This window comes from Pinus tabuliformis, chromosome X (assembly GCF_031772625.1).
Source record: "Pinus tabuliformis cultivar Carrire ecotype Pingquan chromosome X, CPIR1, whole genome shotgun sequence".
In the NCBI taxonomy this organism is placed as follows: Eukaryota; Viridiplantae; Streptophyta; class Pinopsida; order Pinales; family Pinaceae; genus Pinus; species Pinus tabuliformis.
Genome location: NC_142308.1, coordinates 31,399,468 through 31,417,894, shown reverse-complemented (window position 1 = coordinate 31,417,894; position 18,427 = coordinate 31,399,468). Strand labels below are relative to the sequence as shown.

The 18,427-nt window shown below is 32.8% G+C and overlaps 2 pseudogenes; one reads left to right on the top strand and one right to left on the bottom strand.

Moving 5' to 3' along the window:
- Window positions 1–786: 786 nt before the first annotated feature.
- On the bottom strand, window positions 787–2,716 carry LOC149138169 (lysine-specific demethylase JMJ27 pseudogene; annotated as a pseudogene).
- Window positions 2,717–13,841: 11,125 nt separating this feature from the next.
- LOC149138168 (endo-1,4-beta-xylanase 5-like) lies at window positions 13,842–16,458 on the top strand (annotated as a pseudogene).
- Window positions 16,459–18,427: the final 1,969 nt, after the last annotated feature.

Below are 18,427 nucleotides of genomic sequence, written 5' to 3'. Positions count from 1 at the left end.
TGTGGAAGAAATTCAAAAGAGATTAAAGGAATTTTAGACACCCCGCTGCTTCCCTTAAAATGATCTTTGCCAATAAGAATCTTGCTACCATTTTGAAAATGCCAGATATGATTCTTCAGAAAATAAGATTCAATCTTGCGGAGGCTATTCCAAATAGATGATCCATATGGCACCCCGATCATTCCTTTTCTGTACCAGAAAATAAAATCCTTCCTTTTTAAATATTTCGCCTGAATCATGTTACACCATGGACCAACACCATGAACAGCTCTCCACAAAGATTTGCATAAAAGGGCCCTTCCAAAAGATTGCATATCAAGTAAGCCCCAACCGCCCATGTTCTTTGGCAAAGAGATGCTGGCTAATTTTGTGAGATGAAACTTCCTCTTGTCTGCTTGGCCTCCCCAGATGAAATTGGCAGACAGTCTATTCAAGCTTTTAATAATGCTTACACGAATAGCAAATAAATGAGCCCAGTAGACCGTGAGCTGGTTCAAAACTGATTATACAAGAACTACTCTTCCCGCCAGTGTTAGACACTTGAATTCCCATGCTGATATCCTTTTGTGGAATCTGTCAAGGATCCAACTCCAATCGGATTTTGTGTAGCCATTTGCTTTGATCTGGAAACCCAAATACTTCATACCACAGCTGATAGGTTGCGCTTTGATTCCAAATAGTTCTGATAACCATTCTATAGCTTCTTGATTATTTTCATTGTGATAAATTGCAGATTTCTCATTGTTGACTATCAAGCCCGTAGCCATCTGAAAGTTTTTAATAATTTCATAGTAACATGTCCAGGTAACCCTTCAAGTTTCTAACTTGATGAGGACATCCAGCTGGAATAAAAACTGCCTCACCAAGGTGTTGTTCAAATGTCCATGGCTCTACTTGGTATTCCTCTTTCAATTTCTTTTTATGACCTTCATTCAAGTAAAAAGTTTGATCATGAATGGGGTGGACAACCGAATCAACTGATACATTTCTGCTATGTCTGAAGTCTTGACAGTGCTTTAATAAATAATCCTGTAACTTTGGTATGTCCTCTCTCCGGAAAATGTCCCAAAGAGCCCCACCACGTGTGACATCTAAACTATTCTCTCTATTGGCAATCCTTCCTTCCACCTTTGTTGGTATTGTACCAAGATCCTTTTGTTCACTACTATGAGCTTTCCACTTTTCTGAACCATCATATTTTGCTCCATCTATATCCCAATTTTGCTCTTCCATATAATCAAGAGACTTTGCCCTCAAACTAGATTCAATGTCATTATCATTAAGGCATTCATCAATAGTTTGACTTGAAGAAACTTTTCTGTTGCTTTGAGACACAGAAACATCAAATGATGATGCCTCAATTTTAGTTGTTTTTCCTCTTCTTCACCAAAGGAATTTCCAATCCTATCTGAGTCTTCATAAAGTTCTTCCGAGTCTAATGCTCTTAATGATCTTTGAATTTTATCTATCTTAAGTTGCTGCCACCCTGGGAACTTGACTTCAGCTGTATGAGTCAATACATTTACCACATCATACATATCACAGTGCAGCTTAGTAACAGAATCACCTCGGCCAAGTTCCTCACTTGTCCCATAAGAAATGTAAGTTCTGGGTCCTATATCAGGCTTTAAGCAATTATCAGGAAGCTTTGCTGCCAGATTAAGAAGGCCCCATTCAGGATGTGTGTACTCATGAAAGGGCAATGCATTAATGAATTCAGCTCTATGGCGTGGTAAACGTTCTTCAAAGAAATTTCGTGGTGGCCAATCCTTCAGCTTCAACATCAAAGGCCAACCATTTTTATGCATTTGACCATCTGCGTACCCTTTGAAAAATTGGTTGACGCTGATTTCAATTTCGCACCAATTTAAGCAATCAATGGCCTTTATCTTTGTCTCCTCATTAAACTTGCCATTCATAGTCTCTCGAACAGGCCGCAACATGACCAATGGGTCCCAGCTCAGACTGGAAGTGCCTTCAAGAACATTCTGCACAATGACGGTTGACCTCTAATCCAGTGTTTCTGGAAATGCTCAAGGCCTTCTTCTTTAGTATCCTGTACAGTTGGATGGTACAAATAATTGTCACTGTTGTCCTTCCTATGAGCTGCTTGGCGTAAATTCCTTTCAGAATATCCATTTTTCCCATAAGAACCAGACTTGAAGCATGAGGTACAGGAGTGAGAAATTTTCAAGCCCTCTGCGACTTTGCGGCTGCTGGCCATTTCCTCTGCCTCTTTGTCAAGTTTTGCAATCATATTCATTCTTTATAAATGCATTTTAATTCTTAATAAATGACAACCACAGCCACCATATTCGGCATGAATGCTACCTTCACTATTTGCCTTCCAATCTGGTAATCTGTCTGTAGGGTCTACAGTGCTATTGCTAGTAACCTGGGAGTGAAGCTCCCAACCTGATCTTCCGCCCGACACCTTTGTTTGCTTATTTCTTGGTAATCCCTCTCTAGAATAACCTCTATCTGTAGCCTGCTCTTGGGCCAATTCTGCTTTACCACCACCTGGTTGACAACCTTCTCGAAGCCCCCGACAACAACTGAGACAAAGATCATATGAACAATATGGGCATTTCCGATGGTAATCAACAATTGATGTCTTGCAGTTGTCACAGAACAGATGCTCATCTGCATTAAGTTTGGCTTTAGGAATCTCCGGCTTTATTGTTGGTTCACCTAATGCCTTATTATTATATTCCATAACAGACATCCAAGAATATATGTGTGACATCAATTTGCTTGATTGCACATCAATTCTATCTTTAGCGGTGGTAGAATGTGCTTTTAGCATTGAGAAGACGTGATCGTTCAATGTTCTCGACTTCTTTGCATTTTCCAGATCCTACCCATAATTCGTTGGTTTTGATGTTTCTCTTGATGTCAAATATGTTATTACTACATTATCCACTTCTACAGCATTAATATTTGTATACACAAAGTCAAATAGGTCAAAGTGAAGTTGTTGACAAAGCAAGTATATTATTGTACAACCTCCCCAAGCTACTAAATCACCAAATCGTTGTTGATTTCCTATTAAATCTTCAATCATCTCTCCACAAAATACAAATTGAGGCTGCTATAAATCCAATAGAAATCTCTTGAGGAAGTAATGTCGATGAAACCTTTCTTTAGAGTTGGATCCCATTTATCACGCACCATGTCCAAGGCTACACTCATGAAAGCAAGAGTGTAGTCTAAAACACTTCCTATCTGTATATTGCTGATATAGAATGAATAAGTTGCTTCAACTTGCTTGGACATGGTATGAATGATGATGGCTAGAAGCAAAGTGGATGTGACAAAACTTCATTTGTTGCAGCATTAAAAACAGTTACAATAGAATTTTTACCACCTTCCAGAATTATTTTCTATTTTCATATGGAGCATATAGATTAAGGATACGAAATCTTGTCAAATAACCCCGACAATATCTCGATAAAATGATGCCAACGAAGGATTTGTAAGCCAAAAGGGAGAAAATTTTGGGATTCCATACAGCGGAAAGACCTCCAGAATTCCTTAGTGGATTGGTCATGTAGACCGCCCAATTTGGGCATAAAATCAAGAGGATATTCTGAACTTTGTCCCTATCTACCATTGTTTTCTGTAACAACACCAAAGCAGGCTTTCTGGTTTGAATTATATTATGCAGTGTTCGACAAGACTGTAGTGATCCAAAACTTCTGATATTTAATGACATGATCCTCAATTAGATTGGGTTGCTACGGGATAGTCTTTTATAAGGACCCGTGAATATGAGGTCTTTGTTTCTTCGTATTAGTAATAAGAAGTTCCTAGATCAATGTTTGGATAGAGAGTTGCTTCATTGGTTTCAGAAAAGTAAGTGTTGAGCTCTGACCCAACTCCATTACATGAGGATATATTTTTGTATTTAGTATCCTTTTTCTTCTTAGTTGATCCATTTCTAGGGAAATCCATATTATTAAAAGACTTTGTCTCCTGAAAAAGGTCTTCTTAACTGACAACGATTCGAGGCCCAGTGATTCATCCATTTTTAGATTTTCCACATCAACATCAATTAAGATAGGGGAAGTATTTGCTTGTATATTATCATGTTGAGAAGGATATGTTGCATAAGGCCTCAATTTTGGATGTCAACTGGGTTCATTTCCTTTTGTAATATATCGAATTTGGCCAACCTCCGGAGTGAAATTTTTATCTTCATTATTCGCCGAGTTTCCCCGTCCATATGGCCTATCTTGGGAATCTATTTCTTGAGTATTAATTCCTGGAGTCGACATACTGTTATCCTTTCTACTACTATTGTTTATAGGAACTTATTCTAGTGCAGGCACCTACACTTCATTTGGCAGCTCCCAAGGGGCATGTTCTTTCTTGGGAAAAGTATGATTTTGATTTATGCCTATAGCCTTACCATACATTTTGATGTCATCCCAACCAAGTCTATGTAGGAATTTCGCTATTAGATGTGTGGTATTATGGCATCCCAAACATGTAAAAGGGGTTCCCCAGTAATCCACTCGTTTTATGATAGATTGTGTACTCTAATAGATATCAAGGGTAGCCGGGAGACCTTCTATGGAATTTGGTTCAATGAAAAACCATGCTACTCATTTTTCTAGAAGGCCAGCACACCCTTCATCGAAATAGAAATTTTCCTATCTTGTTGGCAATTTCCATGATTTCCTTCTTGGTCCATAGTTCCAAAGGAAGGCCAGGGAGTTTAACCCATATGTATTTTCACTGGGGATCTTCTTTAATAGGATTAAATCTGACCGTCTAATTCTACAAGCATAAAAATCCCCTACCTTTCACGCATGAGATTGAGCCAATCCTATCTGCATCTTCCACTGTCATGAAGTGGAATCCAAACCAACTATTGAGGAGCATGCTTACCTTCGGTCTATTTCCAACAATACAGAACCAACATTATGCACCCATTCTTTCATTTGTCCACTAGACATCCTAATGTGTTCCCAGTGGTCCACCAATACCTTATGCTTCATCTTTACCACATTATCCCAATATATATCAATACCCATAATGAGTTTTTGTATCTGTTCTTGGGTCTTGATCGATTTCTTTTACGTTTGTCTATTTTTTTTTTTATCGGGTTCCATTTGAAGATTCCTTTCCAAGATATGTATCTGAGTCCTCATGTTGGGATGTTTTCAACAGGCCAATGGATGTGGGAACTTGATTTGGTCTTCCCAGTCTCTCTGCAAATTCATTTTCTATGACTATCGATACTTCTATAATTTTCCTGTCATCATAAATCTATTCCATAGAAAAAGATTGACCAACCATGTCAATATTGACTATTAGAACTGCATTACTTTTTAAAGCCAATGTATTGGTCAGCACAATGCTACTACATATGGGTTAAAATAAAATCCAAATAAAATATGAAAGTGTGACCGATTTTATTTGTACTATAGAACAAAGGCTAGTGGGTTAATCTCCTAAAACAAGGTGTTAACATAGTCTGTCGAGAGGTACATTTTGCATCAGGATAACCCCTAGACTGCTATCTTTTTATGAGGAAGCAAAAACATGGAAAATGTTTGGTTAGGTAGGAATACAACTTATCAATTGGTCTAGCTTGAGTGATTAAAAGAGAAGGTTGTTAGGCTCTCCACCATTTCGATGAGACAAAAGAGGCTCTCTCTTGAGACTTGAGTAGGTGATTCATAACAATTGTGGTGTTGGTGCCTTAACTTAGCCAGAAAATGCCAAAACTCTATTGATGCACAAAATTTATTACTGAATCTACCTTAGAGTATGCCATAGTCACTGAATATGACATGCATCGTTTTACCAACGAGGCCCTAAACTTTTGAACAATGAAACTTTACATTGGTATCCTAGCAGTGGCTACATTGGTCTTATTAGCATTACACCACTTTTAATATGGGTCTTCACAACAAAGAATCACCATTACACTTTTTTGATTTGTGTTAAAAAGAAACATAACACGCAATAGATTTCTTTTGGCATGCAATGTTGTTGTTGGTAGTTTTCTTGTATTTGTGCCACATGTAAAGCTAACATGCATTAAATTTCTTTCACCTTGCAATATTTTTATTGGAAACGTGCTTGTGTTTGGGCTACAAAATATGCTAGATTTCTTTTTCTTTGCAATATTGTTGTTGTCAATTTGGTTGTTTATGATAAAAGGAAATCTAGCAAGTGTTAGATTTCCTTCACCTTGGCAATGTTATTGGAAATGTTGTGCTTGTGTTTGGGCTAGAAGTTGTGCTAGATTTCTTTTGCTATGCAATGTTGTGTTTTCAATTTGGTTGTTTATTATAGAAGGAAATCTAACACGTGTTAGATTTCCTTCACCTTGGTAATGTGCTTTTGTTTGTGTTAGAAGGAAATATAGCATGCACTAGATTTCTTCTGGCATGAAATGTTGTTTTTGGTAGTATGCTTGTATTTATGCTACATGTAAAGCTAGCACGCGTTAAATTTATTTTACCTTGCGCGTTGTTATTGGAAATGTGATTGTGTTTTTGATAGAAGTTGTTGGATTTGTTTTTCCCTACAATGTGCTTTTGTTTGTGCTAGAAGTAAATCAAGCGTATGCTAGATATCTTTCACATTGCAATGTTGTTTTTGGCAATGTCATTGTGTTTGTGCTAGAATAAACTTTAGAATGTGTAAGATTTATTTTACTTTGAAATGTTTTTGTGAGTAATATGCTTCTATTTACGTTAGAAGGAAATTTAGCATGTGGTGGATTTCCTTCGCCTTAGAATATTCTTATTGACAATGTGCTTGTTTGTCCTAGAAGGAAATCTAGCACGTGCTAGATTTATTTGACCATGTAATGTTGCTTCTAGCAATATGCTTATGTTTGTAGTAGAAGGAATGATATTGATTGTTAGCTCTCATTTGAGGAAACAATGTTTAATTACATACAATATTACTACCATACTATTTTAATTTTTGCATCTATATTACTTTTTCGTAAGTTGTGTGTTTTTGTGAAAATATAAAGTCACACTTTACACGGTTCAACCTTTTAATTACAAGTTACGATTTAATTGTTGTTACAGAATTGATACAAGCTACAATGGAAAATATAATTTTGGCAAAAGGGGACTATGTTGATCTCCTTATTAATGATCAAGTCATTGGGCTAGGAAGGGTCGAATTTGCAGAGTCTGGAACTTATTATGTTGGAGAAAGGGTTAATGTTGGTTATGTTACAATTTTGATAATTGATGTAACTCAACCACATTTGATTGATGAGGATGTTAATGAAGGGGACATACATCCATGGAAGATCATGGGTTTGAGACACAACATAGGTAAATCAAAATATTGAAGCATGTATTATATATTATTGATAGCATAATAAATGTTTTTTTGGAGTAATAACTTACCTTATTTACATTCGTTTATAGGTGCAAATGTTTCTTCCACATTTTCTATTGGAGCCAAGGTAGATCTTCTGCAACATGGAGTGAAGGTGGGCGAGGGCTCCATATTCAATACAGAGCTTGGGCATAAAGTGCATGGAAAGATGGTAAAGAAAGGATGCATAGTGGTTAAAATCGAGAAGGTGTTAAAACATAATGCTCCTCTACCACATCCAACAGGATTTGAGCATACACTTGGGGGTGCATTAGAATCTTATGAAATTTGGCCAGAATCAGATTTGGAGCCTCACTGTCATGATCATGCCACAAATATTCCCTAAGATAGGGTTAGATTCATATGTACAAAGGTTTCTCTTACACATGAATGCATGGGAACAAGCATGTGCATTGCCAAAGGAATGCTAGTTAATGTCCGCGAGGATGACATTGTTGAGGGTGAAACACTAGGTGAAATGGATTTTAGTGTTTTTCTAGAAGAGATATATGGAAATTGTGAGATATGTAGAATTGGGGATAAGTCTATACAATGTTTGGTTAGATGGCCAATAAATAAGTTGGTGGACAACAAAGGTGTGATATTAAGGGTTAAGGAAAAGTTCAAGGAGCCACCCAAGGAAATGGTGATATGGGATGTTATAGAGGACACAAATCCCTTAAACAATTGGGATGGGTACTTTTGTAATGAAAAAGATAGAAACTCAATTGATATGCATGTAACAAGGCCATATAAAAGGATTAAACGAGTTATGGCTACAAAAAAAATTGCAAAATGTCAAACAAAAATAGATGAAGAGAAAGAAATTCGAGTTTTGGCAGCAGATGTATGTTGTAGAAAAGATTGTCTTCAACATGTGGATAGGAAGGCCATTGCAGGTGCTAGAAGGGATATGAGACAAATAAATAAAAATGGCACTAGAGAATTTGTCTTGAATTCACTCATGTCAAACACAGTCATGTCAAAGGGCCATGGCCATGGCCATGGCTTACCACCTATTGCTAGAAATGTAAAGGACATGAGATTTAATGGGAATATTATTTGTACGAAAGCATGGTATAAGATACATAAAATTCCTCAAAGAACATTCTATAACTACCAGCATTATTTCCAACATGGACATATCAAAGCTATTCATGGTAACACCAACACATGCAAAGCAAGAACTCACACAGTGGCAACCATAGAAATATTGCACAAAATTGTAATGGATAATTCAGATTTTTCACCAAACCAAACACGTCAAGTTGAAGAAGATGGAACATCTGCTCCTTTAATATTGCTTCCTTCGACTTACACACAAAATTCTTTGTTAAAAGAGATCAATGAGGCTCTTCAAAAGCTCAATTACCCATCAATATCACGTCAACAATGAGCAAGATTTGGAATACTAAGTTTTGAGATGTGGCATTTTCAAAGAACACCAACTTCAGTAAATGCAGTGAATGTATTGTGTTGAAAGCACAAATGGAGTCAGCAACTACAAAAGAGTTGGAAGAAAAGGCACGAGGTAGGTTGAAGAAACATAACAAGATTGTTGTGTGGAAGATATTGCTACTATGCCCATAGAATTATGTCAGAGCGGTTTCCAAAGGAGTATTTGAGCATTATCCATGATAAAATGGACAAAACAAAGACTTCAATCCCAAGGCTACGTGTCAAATCAAAATCTATTGTAGGAACAAATTTAGGTTTGTCATTGATAGGTATGCTTACACATGGGCATAAGGCAGGAGGTTTTGGTCATTTCTCCTTACCATTTGTCCATATGGGATCACAATTTACTATTACATCTCTTGCAAAGTGCTTAAGGGACCTTGAAGACCCACAAATGGATATGTATGGTGATCTACTTTATGAAAGTGGAATTTCAAGAAACCCACTTACAAATGCATTAATTGACACCTCTATTTACTCAAAATGTCAAGGGTACAAGGATGATTTTATATCTCATGGAAGTTCAAAAAGTCAAAATGTTGATTTTAAACCTCTTCCTCCACATTTGTTGTTACAGTTGGACAATGCAGCAAGTGATAATAAGAATCGCTATCTTTTCATGTTTCTATCGCTTTTAACTGCACCTGGTGTCTTCATCACTATTGAGGTTGGGTTCTTGCCTGTGGGGCACACCCATGAAGACATAGATGGAACCTATGGAAGAATGTCTTCCAACCTAAAAAGTAAAGATATTTATTCTTTACCTGAATGATGGTTACATATCGCACAATTGAAGAAAATCGAGTGTTTCCACCTACACTTATTGACAAGGTCTATGACTTCAAAAGTTTCCTTAATGGATACATCAAGGAGGGAAAAAATGCACTAGATGGACTAATGTCCAATACTTCCAATTTCTTGTACTCAATGATGTTCCAGTACTAAGGTACAAAGAATCAATTAGAGATATTGAGTGGTCAGAACCAGTTGATTTATGGAATATAGATGATGAAGGCCGACCTATAATTCCCATAGGGAAGCCATCTTTCTTAACTTCCAAAAAAAATGATGTCTATTTAAAAGAACTAAAGGAAGGGATAACATCATACATAAAAATGTGGAAAGAGACTATTGGGAACGAGGATTCACCAATTGTTACAGAGGAATGGAAAAATAAATTAGTGTATTGGGAAAAAGTTCTTGATACATTAGATGGAATCTATAATGATCATAGAATAATAGATGGAAGTGATTCATCTTCTGAGGGTTTCTGGCCCAGGACAAGGCGCATTGTTGATGTTGATCGTAATGCACTCTAAGTAATGTCAAGTATTATGGATGGAGATTTTGATAATGTGATAGATGAACCAATACATGTTGGACCCAAATGCAACAAGCCAAAGCCAACTTTCAATCCGATGATTGATGTTGAGAAAGGAAAGATGTTGCTAGTTAGATCAGGAAATGAGGATGCAGGAGAGGTGATTTGGATGGCACAATCCATCTCAAATATCTTTAGGGATAATGAAAGTGAGAATCTTCATGTAAAGGTTGACTGGTGGAAGCCTATGTCAGGGAAATACAATGGAAAATTTTTAGAGCAATATTGGGTACCAAATCCCGATGACACAGAACTTGGCTCTATTCCAATTAATACCATAGTGTGGGCATGGATGCCAAAGAAAGAACATTGCAAGAAGACCAAGATAAATAAATATGGTGTAGAAGCCATTCTTGATCTACTTGAGCGAATATCTTAAGAGTAGGTTTATATGATTCATGAATGTAATTTTTTTTGAAGGATTTGTTAATATACATTCATACACACTTTTCCATATTTGTTGTATATCAAATATTCTCTTCATATTCTTTTTGGAGGACTTTTATATTATTTAATATTTCAATGTAATCATATGTTATACAAATTACATGACAATGCCATAAAATATTTAAGTTTTCAAGGATTTATTTGACCAACATGACTTCGCACCATATCAAATATGCATAATCAAATTCAGTAATGCACTTAAAAACATCTTCTAAACTTGGTCTATTAAAAAAACAATGGAGTACCTAATTAGTATTCTATTTAATATAAACCATTTAAACACTTAATGAATAAATTAGACACTAGATATAATGTTTGAGGTGAGTTTTCCTTCATTTTCCTTATTATAATTGATATAAATCAAATTCGCTATTTTGTTGCACTCTAATTTATATAAAAAAATATTTTGATCATTGAACAACACAACTAGAATTATAAAATATTTCCTCTTATAGATTTTGAAGTGGTGCCAACATTGTACTAGTATAATTAATTTGTACTCAACATAGGAAAAATAGTTAGTGTCAATTTAAAATGGTTAATAATAGTAAAAAAAACAATATTAGTATATTCTTAAATAACTTTATAGGTAAGTTTTTTTTGCAAAATCTATTATTCACGAGTCAAATTTAATACATAAATATAAATGTTAATGATAATAGAAATAATGTAAGGAATCTAAGTTTTAGATGAATGTTAATATGTTCTTTTCAATATAATATCCTTAAACACTACAGGAATAAAAACTAAACATTTGTAATAAATAACTTAGTCAATTTTCTCTCTTTCTTGTTGTATTTGAAAATAATCAAATTGTACTACTTTGTTACTATTCTAATTCATGATTGATTTTGATCATTAAAATGATTAGTAATTGAGATGAGAGGCTCATTTTACAACGCAATATGGGGGGGAAATAAAAATTATGTTCTAAATAGAAAAATAAAAAAAATGAATATTTTGTAAAGTAATTAGAAGTATATAAAATGTGTGAATTAGATGTTTAAATTTTATACTTTTCAAAAAAATTCAGCTAGAGATACAGAGAAACTATTTGAAGATTTATGTTAACTAATTTATGTCAATATCAACTTCATATATATCTATATATAAGAAAAAAAAAATTATGGTTAAAATTTTTATTTGGTCGTATATATACTCTATTTAGCATTAAAAAATACAATTTCAACGATGAAAAATAACACATTGTATCTTTCATTCAAAATGTTTGCACGTGAAGAAATTTGATCCCTACATCTGCACTTAAAATGGATCTATGATGGTATATATTGGACACAATACTATGATCATTTGTCATTAAATAACTTTATAATTAATATATAGCTTGCATGTTAATCTATTATTCATTAAGTATGCTACTACTCGCATTCAACATTTAATTTGATCTTAAAAAAATATTTTGTCCTCAACTCTAAAATGGTGCAAACTTCCTACAATAGTATGTAATGTTGATGGTGATAATGATGATTATCATCCACTAAGACCAAATACGGTATATAAGAAGGTAAAAAGATATTACTAAATGTTATTTCAAATTTTATTGTTATGCTAAAAAAACATTAAAAGAAGTGTTTCAAGATCATCATAATTTTGTTTAGTTAAACAATCTCGAAGGTTGGTTGCGTCACAAATATTTTGAAATTTAATTCCAATATGAGTATAAACTGGATGATCTATGACAATTTCTAAATCTTCAACCATATTACTAGTGTTGCAAAGGTGATAGCCTTTTTATTGTGCTAACACTCTTTTAGTAATAATCATAACTTAACACATACATGATATTTTACTATATATTAGATTATAATTAAATGGGTTAATAATAGCAACATACACCATTATTTTCATAAAATAACCTTAACAAACTTATCTTTTAACATAAACCATAAAAATATTAAAAATAGATAATGTAAGGAATCCACATTAAGATGTGAAAGATTTGCTTTTGCAAGTTTATATAAATTTGTTTTATAAATTTTATCATGATAATTTTTACACAGAAAATGGTGAATATCTACATTAAAATTAGTGAACTAAGTGACTTTCTAATTCCTCATTTCGAAAAAATTTAATCTAGTTAATGTTCTAAATAATGGTATATATTGGACACATTACTAAGATCATTTGTCATTAAATAACTTTATGATATATATTAATATATTATTATTTAAGCAAGCCTCAATCTGCTACTCACATTCAACATTTAATTTGATCCTAATTTTTTTTTTCTCCTCAACTCTAAAATAGTGCAAACTTCCTACAATAGTATGTAATTATGATGGTGATAATGATGATTATCATCCACTAAGACCAAATAAGGTATATAAGAAGGTAAAAAGATATTACTAAAAGTTATTTTGAATTTTATTGTTATGCTCAAAATGCATTAAAAGAAGTGTTTCAAGATCATCGTATTTTTGTTTAGTTAAAAGAAAGTTGGTAGCATCACAAATATTTTGAAATTTAATTCCAATATGAGTATAAACTGGATGATCTATGAGAGTTTTTTAATCTTCAACCATATTACTAGTGTTGCAAAGGTGATAGACTTTTAAATTGTGCTAACACTCCTTTAGTAATAATCATAACTTAATGCATACATGATATGTACTATATCGGATTATAATTAAATGGGTTAATAATAGTAACATACACCATTATTTTCATAAAATAACCTTAACAAACTTATCTTCTAATATAAACCATAAAAAAATATTAAAATAGTTAATGTAAGGAATCCAAATTAAGATGTGAAAGATTTGCTTTTGCAAGTTTATATAAATTTGTTTTATAAATTTTATCATGATAATTTTACACAAAAAATGATAATTTTACACAAAAAATGGTGAATATCTACATTAAATTAGTGAACTAAGTGACTTTCTAATTCCTCATTTTGAAAAAACTTAATTTAGTTAAAGTTCTAAATAATGGTATATATTGGACACATCACTAAGATCATTTGTCATTAAATAAATTTATACTTAATATGTATCTTGCGTATTAATCTATTATTCATTAAGCAAGCCTCAATCAACTTTTTTATTAACATAAAAATACAAATAATAAATAAAAATAAATTATGCTACTACTCACATTCAACATTTAATTTGATACTATTTTTTTTTCTCCTCAACTCTAAAATGGTGCAAACTTCCTATAATAGTACGTAATTATGATGGTGATAATGATGATTATTATCCACTAAGACCAAAAATAGTATATAAGAAGGTAAAAAGATATTACTAAAAGTTATTTCGAATTTTATTGTTAATATGCTCAAAAAGTATTAAAAGAAGTGTTTCAAGATCATCATAATTTTGTTTAGTTAAACAATCAAGAAGGTTGGTAGCTTCACAAATAGTTTGAAATTTAATTCCAATATGAGTATAAACTGGATGATCTATGAGATTTTTTTAATCTTCAACCATATTATTAGTGTTGCAAAGGCGATAGACTTTTAAATTGTGCCAACACTTTCTTAGTAATAATTGTAGCTTAACACATACATGATATTTATTATATCTGATTATAATTAAATGGGTTAATTTTAGTAAAATACACATCATTATTTTCATAAAATAACCTTAAAAAAAATATCTTTTAATATAAACCATAAAAACTATTAAAATAGATAATGTAAGAAATCCAAGATTAAGAAGTGAAAGATTTGCTTTAGCAAATTTATATAATTTTTTTATAAAGTTTATCATGATAATTTTTACACAAAAAATGGTGAATATCTACGTTAAAATTAGTGAACTAAGTGACTTTCTAATTCCTCATTTTGAAAAAACTTAATCTAGTTAAAGTTCTAAATTCTAGATCCATTGAAAACTTCCAAATTTAATGAAATTTGTGTTAAAAGTTAAAATTTATCTTCAAAATAATTATGCCTTTTCTACATTTTTAATTAAATTGTCTAATTATTTGAAAATAATAATAACTATCCAATAAACAAGCCTCATAGTAAATGAATTGATAAGTTTTTCCTACTATAAAAGCTATTTATAAATTACTAATCTCCATGATAAAGAAATAAAAAAGTGAATTTTCTTATTTAAAAAAATATTGTATATATATTTATTCACCTTTAATTATTTTTATAATTTTATTTAAATCTAGAAACCTGAGGTATATTGAAATATTTTGATTTATATCCATATAAATGCTATATTTATACAACTTTGAGAGGTAAATGAAATAAAATAAATGTTTCCCATATTTACTTATCATTTATTTTTTTTACAGGTTATAATATTTTTTATTACATTATTTATGACATTAATTCTGATATATAATAAAAAATTATATTATTTATGAGATTAATTTTGATATAGGTTTAACTTTCACATTATTTTCCACTGGGCTAAAAAGGGTGGACATGTTGGCCCATCCTCCCCCATCTCAACATTCTTTGAACATTACAACAATGAATCTTTCTTAACTTTATTTACAATTAAAGTAGGCTGGGTTGTTAATTGAGATGGCTACATATTACAGAGTTGCAAGGGACATTTCATTGTGCACGCTCTCAACATTACAGGCATCCATTGAAAGGAGACAAAGTATTCATCAAGCAAACCAAGAGGGACATTCCCATAGGTTGCGCTATATCGAACACTATACTGAACAACATTGTTTATCAGGTGGATTTAATCACTGAATTATTGTGTTGATATTCTAATTTGTCTTAATCCATTTTGATTCCAGAAGTTATCTGGTTAATCCTTAATGTTTGGCTGATTTTATTTTTTCTTTTAAATCTATCATAATCTGATTTCAGAAATGGTTTCTTAAACGTTTCAACGTAGCAACATTTTTGAACGAGCTAAAATGGTACAGCACGGAGCCTGAGCATGGGCAAGAGAATTAGAGAGACGCAGATGCCATGGTGAGCTTCTGCAAAGCAAACAATATAAAGCGGGGGCACAACATAGTGTGGGAGGATCCAAAATATGTTATGCAGTGGGTAAAGAATCTGAATGCCCAACAACTCCAACAGGCAGTGGAAAATCGAGTCCATTCAGTGGTGGGAAGGTACAAGGGCCAATTCATCAATGGGATGTCAGCAACGAGATGCTTCATTTTTCATTCTTTGAGGACAAGTTGGGACCCAATGCCTCTGCAAATATCTTCCAACTGGCTCAGCAATTAGATCCCTGTACTCCAATGTTCATGAACGACTACGATACAATAGAGACCTGCAATGACATGGCCGCCATACCCGATGCATATGTGAAGAAGCGGCATGACATTAGTTGGCCAGGGCTGATTGAAGGAATTGGATTGGAATCCCATTTTTCAAAGTCTAACCTACCATTAATGAGATCTGTATTGGACAACTTGGGGTCTTTGGGTCTGCCAACCTGCCTAACAGAGGTCGATATTGACAACGAAGTGAATCAAACTACACAGGTAAGCAAGCTTTCTGGATCATAATTTCCCTTTTCAATAAATCAAAACCTCCATGAATCTCATGTTTAATGTTGGAACAGGCCGAGTAGTTGGAAGAAGTACTGCGCGAAGGATTTTATCAGCCTGCTGTGGGAGGCATAGTCATTTGGTTGGCATGGCCGCCTCCAGTGGATGTGACAGGATGTGTCTCGTTGACAATAATTTGAATACTTTACCTCCAGTCAATACGGTGGACAAATTGTAAATTGTTAAAAGAATGGAAAAGCAGAGGCATTAGTGGTTTTACTGATTGTGAGAGCGGGACCTTCAAATTTTGAGGATTTTACGGAGAGTACACCGGTCACTGTAAAGCATCCCCACATTACTCGTACTAATTCTTTCAAGATCTGGAAGACATCTAGACAATTACAACACATCAGCATTGTTGTGTAATTATCAATGAAAATAATGTAACATGCAGCAATAATACTGGTCATGAACAATGATATAAATATAAAGAAATAAATATATATGAGTCGTATTGCATAAACAATGAATTAAAATTCTAAGTTAAGTATGAGTAGTCCAATCATATAAATTAAAATTAATTAGTGGAATGATAAAAATTATGTACTTCAACTAAAAAGTGCACAAGTAGATCAAGAAGTGATATTGGAAAAGCTGAAATAGTAAATCATTAACTAATCTAAATAATTTTGTGTTGAAAATAGGAAAAAGTGTTTGAGATGGGGATTCAACAAACCCGAGTTAAGATCAAGATGGTTGGGTTCAACAACTCCTAGTTAAAATGGGAGAGGTTTATGGAGGAGTATTTCTGTAATATAACATGAATGAGCATGAGTGAGCCTAATGGTTAAGAGCATTTGCTTTCTTCCAAAAATCACTGGTTCAAAATCAGATGGGGTAGAGTATGTATGCCTTCTTAGACTTAGCAGTCAAATAACTATGCAGAGATAAACTCTTTGTCCCACAAATAAAACAGTCTCTTACACCAATTTAATATCTAACTTAACCATAACCTTAAAATTAAATAATAATAATAATAATCACCTTTTCAATATCACTCACATAAATTTTTATGTCTGAATTTTGCTATACAGCCTATCGACATTCATTATAAATATGACTTCGACATTCATTATAAATATGACTTGGGTTTCATTATAAATATGATTTCGATATTCATTATAAATATGATTTAGGTACGGATAAATTTACAGACTAATATCTCTGGTTTATATCTTTACATTACTTTGATTAAAATATGATTAACTTCAATTAAGATTGAAATTGAAGTTGTTTAAGTTTACTTTTATATTTTTTAAATACTTTAAGCTCATGTTTATATTTATTTTTATTAAAAAAATGTTTCAAAATCACCATAGATTTCAGAAAAAAACAACAACCGAAGTGTACAATAATATTTTAGAAAAACCAACAACCAAAGTCAACAATAATGATCCCTGCAGCCGTGGCCTTTACGCTGATCAATGATCTTGTCTTATCTTGTTTTCAAATATATTAAATATTTTTGGTAAATCACAGTATTACAGCGCTATGAATTTACTTGGGAATGACATATACATGCGTGAAGACAAACTAATAAATTTTACTGTTAAGCTTTATATATTAAAATACAGGTACTCTAAATATTGAAAAAACTGAATTTAACATTAAAAATTACCTGCAAGAGTATACATACTCCCTTGGATTAGATTGACGTTCTGAGAGAGGGAGCATGATAGCTGTTTTACTTCCCTCAGAGACCACATATTTATTCATGCCCTCATCCGATCGTATTTCTAACTGGTTGCTTCTAGAAAGAATCCAGTCATGCAGTCTGTTCATCTCGAAACTCACAATAATTTCTCTGGTGGATGAGGTGGCTTTGGCCAGCAGTGTAGGCATTGAGGCTATCCTATTGAGCCAAAATATAAAACTAAGAAATTGGCCAATTCACAGAAATATATCATCAAAGATCCATAATAAACAGATATATATTTAATTATAAGAATCATTAACAAAAATCTAGTAGAAATTTGTGATTGGGCAGGGTCTAAATTCCTCAAACTTCATGACAATGAATCAATATTATGTATAGATTCTGTTTCTCTGATTTCAAATTTAAGTTTTTTAATTTTTTAATTTTTTTTTAAATTATGTTTCTTTTATTTCGAATCTATAACTTAGGAACATTTTTGTAAATATATATATATATATATATATTTTTTAAATCTATAACTTACAAAAAAAAAAAAAAAACCCATGAATTCAACACATTATTTACTAAAATTGAATCGAAGAAGAAAACATAATGATCATTCCTCCTAATAATACAAAAAC